Source organism: Lutra lutra, chromosome 16 (genome assembly GCF_902655055.1).
Source record: "Lutra lutra chromosome 16, mLutLut1.2, whole genome shotgun sequence".
NCBI lineage: Eukaryota > Metazoa > Chordata > Mammalia > Carnivora > Mustelidae > Lutra > Lutra lutra.
In genome coordinates, this window is record NC_062293.1 from 44,175,709 (window position 1) to 44,183,871 (window position 8,163).

Sequence of the window (8,163 nt, forward strand, 5' to 3'; positions counted from 1 at the left end):
AATGCAAGCTGTACAGTCACTCTGGAAAACAGTATGGAGTTTCCTTTAAAAAGTTAAAAATAGAGCTACACTAGGACCCAGCAATTACACTAGGTATTTATTCAAAGGATACAAAAATACTGATTTGAAGGGACACATGCACCCTGATGTTTATAAGAGTATTATCAACAATAGCCTAATTATGGAAAGAGGCTACATGTCCATCAATTGATGAATGGATAAAGAATTTGAGGTGTATATATATATATACATATATATATGTATATATATAATTTGCAATGATGTGGATGGAGCTAGAGTGTTTTATGCAAAGCAAAATATGTCAGTCAGAGAAAGACAAATACCATATGATTTTTTTTTAAGTGATCTCCACACCCGATGTGGGGCTCGAACCCATGACCCTGAGATTAAGATTCTCACACTCCACTCACTGAGTCAGCCCAGTGCCATCATATGATTTCACTCATGTGGAATTTAAAAAACAAAACAGGGGTGCTTGGGTGGCTCAGTCACTTAAGCATCTGACTCTTGATCTCAGGGTTATGAGTTCAAGCCCTGTGTTGGGTGTGGAGCCTACTTAAAAAAAAAAAAAGAAAGAAAAGAAAGAAAGAAGCAAAACAGATGAACATGGTTGGGGGGCAGGAAAAAAGAGAGAGGCAAACTGTAGAACAGATTCCTAACTACAGAGAAGAAACTGAGGGTTGCTGGAGGGAGATGGGCAGAGGTGCCAGGATGAGTTAAATGGGTAATGGGGATTAAGGGGGGCACTTGTGGGGAACACTGGTGTTATGTGCACATGTGAATCACTAAATTCTACTCTTGAAGCCAGTATTACACTGTATGTTAACTAATTAGAATTTAAATTAAAAACTTGAAACAAACAAAAATGACATCAAAAAAATAATAAATACATAAATACACCACTAAGACCGTCGTAGATCCTTGTTTCCTTTTAAGAATGTTGTTAGACTGGTTTCCCTTAAACCCATAAAGAACAGAACCAGAGCTTTCTGTAATTCTTCTTTTGTTCGTGAACTGCATTCTTCACTGTCTGAAGCAAATACTGAAGTGTTTTAATTATGGCATTTTTGGCCTCTCTTAAGAGGCTCTTTTTGAGGTGCATAAAAAGCATCAAATGAAAAGGATTTAAAAAATCTCAGAAATAAAGTTAACATGTAGGAGTTGATGACCCAAAAGCAATGTGTATCCTTTATAAAATTTGTAAAACTTATAAAATATAAATATATTTTATATGAAATAAAATATAAATATATTTTATAAAAAATATAAAATTTATAAAATATCCTTTATAGATATCCTTTATAAAATTGGACCCTTTCCAATGTGTATAAATAAATGTGTACCTGATGTCGGATCTCTTTAACAAGCTGGTCATGCGGCGTAAAGGTATCTCTGGGAAAGGACCCTCGACGGGGGCCAGCGAGGGGCCAGGAGGAGCCTTTGCCCGAATGTCAGACTCCATCCCACCTCTGCCTCCCCCACAGCAGCCACCTGGAGAAGAGGATGAGGACGACTGGGAATCCTAGGGGCTCACTCCTTCCCACCGAGACCCAGATTTAGGTCTCACCCTCACATGGACACGACCAGGATGAGATGCCTTGCCTGTGGGTCTCGGCCCTGCTACCCAGGGAGGAACGGGGACCATGGAGGACTGTCCCAGACCTGCGCCCGGACCTTCTTCAAGGAGTGAGGTAGCCAGCTTCTGAGGCCAAGTGGCTGGGAGAGGGGAGCCCTTGTGCTCTCCTCCAGCCACAGACTGAAATGAGTACGTGCATCAATAAAGCAGTGTCATGCGGGAAAAAAAAAAAATTATAAAATTTATAAATTTATAAATTTATAAAATTTTTCATTTGATTTTAATTTTTATACCTCATCTTATTTTTCTTTCATTTAATTTTCTTTCTTCCCTAATCCAAGAAGAATAATTCATCAGATAAGAGTAAAACTGAAGACATTCACAGGGGGGGCGCCTGGGTGGCTCAGTGGGTTAAGCCGCTGCCTTCGGCTCAGGTCATGATCTCAGGGTCCTGGGATCGAGTCCCGCATCGGGCTCTCTGCTCAGCAGGGAGCCTGCTTCCTCCTCTCTCTCTCTGCTTGCCTCTCTGTCTACTTGTGATCTCTCTCTGTCAAATAAATAAATAAAATCTTTAAAAAAAAAAAAGACATTCACAGGGCAAACGAAAAAACTAAAAAAAGACAACATGCCTCTCACCCTGAAAGTGAGTGAAAAAAAAACTGGTCTCTCTTTTTACGACTAAAAAAAAAAAAAATGTTTCTTAAAAGCTGTCAAATAGAAAACCTGATTTTTTATGTAAAATAAGAAAGGCAGCGTGGAGTTAAGAAGCCAAGGTTTGAAGTCCATTTAGTCTGGTTTTAGTCCCAACTCCTATTTAGGCATAAACAATAATTTAAACTGAGTGTCCATTTCTTGTTCTGAAAAGTAGGGTAGCGATTGTAATTCCCAAAACTTAGTGAGCGCTTACTATCCCACGATCTTATAATGGAAAAGCCTTTGTTCCTGCATTTCCTCATTTATAAAATGGGCATGGTGATAGAAGGCACCTGCTAACTCAGGGTCATGGTAAGGATTAAATGAGCCGAGAGGTTAAGTAACTTGGATATCATCACATAGCTAGTGAAGTAGTAGAGTTGGGATTTACCCCCATGTAGTCTGATTCCAAAAACTGTATATGCAAGCTCATGAGATATAAGGGGCGCCTGAGTGGCTCAATTGGTTAAGCGTCTGCCTTCGGCTCAGGTCATGATCCCAGGGTCCTGGGATCGAGCCCCGCATTGGGCTCCCTGCTCAGTGGGGAGCCTGCTACTCCCTCTGCCTGCTGCTCTCCTTGCTTGTGCTCTCTCTCTCTCTCTCTCTCAAATAAATAAATACAGAATCTTTAAAAAAAAAAAAAAAGGAGAGACAACGTAAGTGAAAGCATTTTGAAACTGAAGTACTTTAGACATGTCAGCCTAAACAATAAACATGCAGATTTATAAATTGTTGTGTGTCATATGTCATTTTTCCAATTTGCAACAAAGCAACCATTGTGGATATTCCGTTTGTGGATGGTTCAGGTTTATAGGTGCTTTTGTTCTAGGCTTTGACAAATGGGATATAATCAGGAAGTTTGTCTTAGACATTTACATATGCAGCTGTTACGTTTTCACACTGGCCCATTTTAATTTGTCTGATAGTAGAAAATCATGAAGACCACACAACAAGACAAAAATGGATCAATGACAGAAGCTTTGGAGGGTTGAGTGATAGCATTATAGAATCATAAAACACATCACACCTGCATTTAGAGTAATAGAAGATATTGTACAGAAATCTTTAGCCGAAATATAAACTTGTTAATAGATCATTAAATATTTTCTTAAAAACAAATATGACACATCTCAAATTGGGCAAAGTCCTTTAGACTGGTGATTTCCAAGTGAGCCAAGTTTGTTATTAAACACTTTTATGAGTACCATAACTATAAAATTCAGGAATTCAAGGCTATGCTGCTTTAGCAGAAGCAAAGTTTATATCCTCTTTGGTGGAATGTTTTAAATTATGCCCTTGAGCGGCCTATAAAGCCTACAAATGGCAGCTAGAGTGAAACATGACCCATTTGGGACTGATAATCTGTTGCAGAAGAAACACGCAGTTTGCAAAATGCCATACAAGGAGGTGGTGAGGCCTCCCAAGAGGTGTTTCATTATCAATCATTTTCATATGAGGACTCCCAGGATCTTAGAGATTACCTTTTGGTCTAGAACCTCAGTCTGGAATCTCTGGAAGATTATGGGACATCCCGGAGCTGAGCAGCTCATTAGCGCCAGAGCAAGAACGGAGGCAGGCGTGTTTTCTGAAGCAACTGTTCATACATCTGGTAGCTTCACGTACAACTGGTAGCTCAAACTTTTCCATGAGCAACTTTGAATATACACAGCAGAATTGCATTACAAACTACAGGAAAGCAATTACCTCCTTTAGCACCAATCAGGTTGGACGATACAAGTGGGTTTGGCTTTAAGACTTAAGGATGAAGTTCCAAAGTCAGGTAAACATTGATTATCATCAACATCCTTGGAAATTCACTGGGGAAGTGTTGCTTCAGGGACCCAAACACCTCCTCTGAACAAACACAGCAGAGAAGGTTTTCCTTCCAGAACGGGAAGTGATGGCTGTCTCTTTGGTTGGGAACCAAAGTAAGTAGCTGGCTTGCACTCAGGAGCTGTGTTGGAAGAAAAGTGCACATCCTTGGACACTAGACTCGTCCTCCGCTCATGAGATGCTCACGCTTTAAGAATCATGAGGGAGGGGCACCTGGGTGGCTCAGTGGGTTAAAGCCTCTGCCTTCGGCTCAGGTCATGATCCCAGAGTCCTGGGATCGAGCCCTGAATCAGGCTCTGCTCAGCAGGGAGCCTGCTTCCCTTCCTCTCTCTGCTTGCCTCTCTGCCTACCTGTGATCTCTGTCTGTCAAATAAATAAATAAAATCTTTGAAAAAAAAAAAATCGTGAGGGAACTTGCTGATTCTCCTTCTCCTCTTTTGCTCATATCAAGCCACATGTTCTTTGACTCGAATGGCTGGCCTCTCACAGTACTTTCCCATTGTTCTCTCTCCCTGCCTTCCATCCTCTCTCCCTCCTTCCTCACCCCTGCCCTTTTTTTTTTTTTGCCCATTTTTCACTCCCTCCCTCCCTATCTCTCTGCATCTACCTACAACTTGAATTAATTCAATTAGTGTCACTAATAGGGATTAAATCAGTCCATGGATGTTTGTTCCTACCATGTAAGAAGGACTGTGTAAGTCAGTTGTTAATGTAAAGGTAACTTTTCCTGGTGGTTAAAAATTCAGAAACCATACCACCTGGGTCTAAATCTGGTTTAGCCTCTAATAAGCTGTGTGACTCAAGGCGCACATGACTTAAATTTCTCTGCACTCTAGTTTTCCTCTCCTATAAAATGGGTATGATAAAAATAGGACCCTTGCTGTGTGGTTGTTATGAGGATTAAGTGAAATGTAATATATTTCAGGTGCTTAGGAGAACAAGGTAAGTATGTATAGGAGTATAACTATTGTTATGTGATGTCCCTGTCTTCAAGTCACTCAGAGAACTCAATTTTGACAGTTCCAAGTCACTGTGTGTGCTAGTTTAATTTCTCATCTTCTGTCTTCCTTCTTCCTGGCATATTTCTGAGGCAAAAGGGCTGAATGAGCGTCCTGGACAAAACTGAAAGCAATTGTCGGGGTGCCTGGGTGGCTCAGTGGATTAAAGCCTCTGCCTTCGGCTCAGGTCATGATCCCAGGGTCCTGGGATCCAGCCCTGCATCAGGCTCTCTGCTCAGCAGGGAGCCTGCTTCCCCCCACCCTCTCTCTCTGCCTGGTCTCTGCCTACTTGTGATCTCTCTCAAAAAAAGAAAAAAAAAAAAAAAAACCCGAAAGCAATTGTAATACTTTACATAGAACCCAAAGGCAGGTGATAGGAGGGGTGACTCTTGTTACTAGCTGTGTGACCTTGGATGGATCTCTTCGACCTTCTGAACTTGAGTATTTCCGGTTGCAAATCATACATGAAGACAGCCCTACCTGTGTCCCAGGGTGGCTGTGAGGATCAAACAAGATCTATGTGAAAATGTTTCCTAACTATAAGCCAGCTTGAAAGTGTAAGAAATTGTTACTAATAACCATAATTTAAACAAAGGCTAAAGCTATTGTTGTGGCCATAGAGAGCGTCTGAAGAAATAAAGTCAGATATTTTCTGAATTTCCACAGCAATACTTGACTGTAGGAATCTGTTGGCAGGGATGTCAGAGTCCCCAATTTTTTCTTTACATGTGCGCAATTCTCTGAGAACTCAGGTTTTGGGGAATTTGCGATAGTGTCCTCCGTGTTTTCCAGTATTCTGTCGATGAAAACTCCCCATGCTCTAAGTTGTTTGTTCTAGAATAACCTTGGTGTTGCAGAGATAGGCTCTTGAGGAAAGATTACCTGAGTGTTCAAGAATTTGCGATTCATTATGGGTTTTATGTTCTATAGTCACTGGCATGAGATTAAGTATTATTCGGATTTTTTAGAGAGACAAGTTAATTTTTTTCTGGCTTGCCTTACTGCTGCCCTATTTCTTTCTTTTTTTTTTTTAATAGAGATTTTTATTTATTTATTTGACAGAGAGAGACACAATGAGAGAGGAAACACAAGCAAGGGGAGAGGGTGAGGGAGAAGCAAACTTCCCGCCGAGGAGGAAGCCCAATGTGGGGCTTGATCCCAGGACCCTGGGATCATGACCTGAGCCAAAGGCAGACATTTAATGACTGAGCCACCCAGGTGCCCTGCTGCCCTATTTCTTTAAAGATGTGAGTTTATTCAAAGAGGAAAATGTGATTTTATTGCAGGTTTTTCAGCATTTTAAATGATTCAGTGTCCCTGGTTGGGAGGGTGGGGGGCTTATGATGAACTTGTGCCTGAAATTAAACATCATCTCATTAAACTAGATTAAACCTTCTCTTGATTTCTTATTATAATGAAACACCTGTATTAGTTAGGATAGACTAAGTTATGCTGCCGTAACAAATTAATCCTAAAATCCTGTGGGTTAACACAAGGGTCTATTTTTCACTTGCCTGTGAGCAGGGAGCTCTGTTCCACACTGTTACTCAGAATCTCAGGCGGACAGATGCTCTTAACCTCTCTCCATAGTGGCCATATCGGTGGAAAAAAGAACCTAAGGAACACTCACCCATTCTGCTTTGCCTTGCCCAGAAGTGACACTGTTAATTCTATCAATAGGCTAGAACTAGTCACATGTACCACCTAATAGCAAAGGGGGCAGGGAAGTGTGAAGAACAGAAGGGTATTCAGTTAATGCTAAATATCTGCCCCAACCCCAAAACCCCGGTCAGTAAGATGCTGTCAATCACATTCCAGTATCTTTACCCCTGAACCCCCTGCCCCAGGACAGTGCAGTGTAGGAAAGGAACATGGACTGTGAGGTCAGTGACTCCCAGCTCCACCCCTTGCTAATTGTGCTAGTCGGACCAATTTATTTTGTTTCTCTAATCCTCAATTTCCTCATCTATAAAATGAGGATTCCAACACCTACCTTTCAGGGTTGTTGCAATGATAAGAAATTATCTAGGCAAACCCTTTGGCAAAGAGTAATACTTGTTGATTACAATCGTCAGAAGGACGAGCAAATATGTAGGGCAGCAGTTCTCAGCTCCCAGACTGCAACACTGTAGGACATCTCGAATGATCTCAGGGAGTGTTGTAACAACTTCAAAATGCTCACCAACTACAATCGTAAATTCCCCTGACGGACTAAGTTATCTATCTAAGTTATAAGTTATCCTACTAAGGTAGGATTGGACATCATTCTTGGCAATATATGAGCGAAGTGAGGTTTTTTGTCTTTATTATTCAACTTTGTTCCTTCTGTAATATCCTCTCCCTTACTCCAGTCCCCAGGCTTTGGATCAGCCCAATATGAATCCCAGCTTAGTCACTCTCTATAAGCTGGTGAAGCATTCTGAGCCCTGGTGTCCTCGTCATCAAAGTTGGGACAGTCATGAGTACTTCATAAGGGTTGTTGACAGGATCAAAAAACGCAGGTAAAGTCCTCAGCACTATATAACTAATTTCCCTCTGATTCACTTATTCGTGATCATGCCTGAGCTTTGGAGGAGAGGAGGATAGGAGTGAAAATTACATGAGTCATTTCATAAAAATCTCCATGAGATAATGAAAACCCAAGACAAGGCTGGGTTGTAACTTAACTAACAGAGACTAGCATGTATTGGGGTGAGAGGATTCTTCTACTTCTTTTTTTTTTTTTTTTTACAGCTTTATAAACATATATTTTTACCCCAGGGGTACAGGTCTGCGAATCGCCAGGTTTACACACTTCACAACACTCACCATAGCACATACCCTCCCCAATATCCATAACCCCACCCCCTCTCCCAACCCCCTCCCCCCATCAACACTCAGTTTGTTTTGTGAGATTAAGAGTCACTTATGGTTTGTCTCCCTCCCAATCCCATCTTGTTTCATTTACTCTTCTCCTACCCCCTCGACCCCCCATGTTGCATCTCCTCTCCCTCATATCAGGGAGATCATATGATAGTTGTCTTTCTCCGATTGACTTATTTC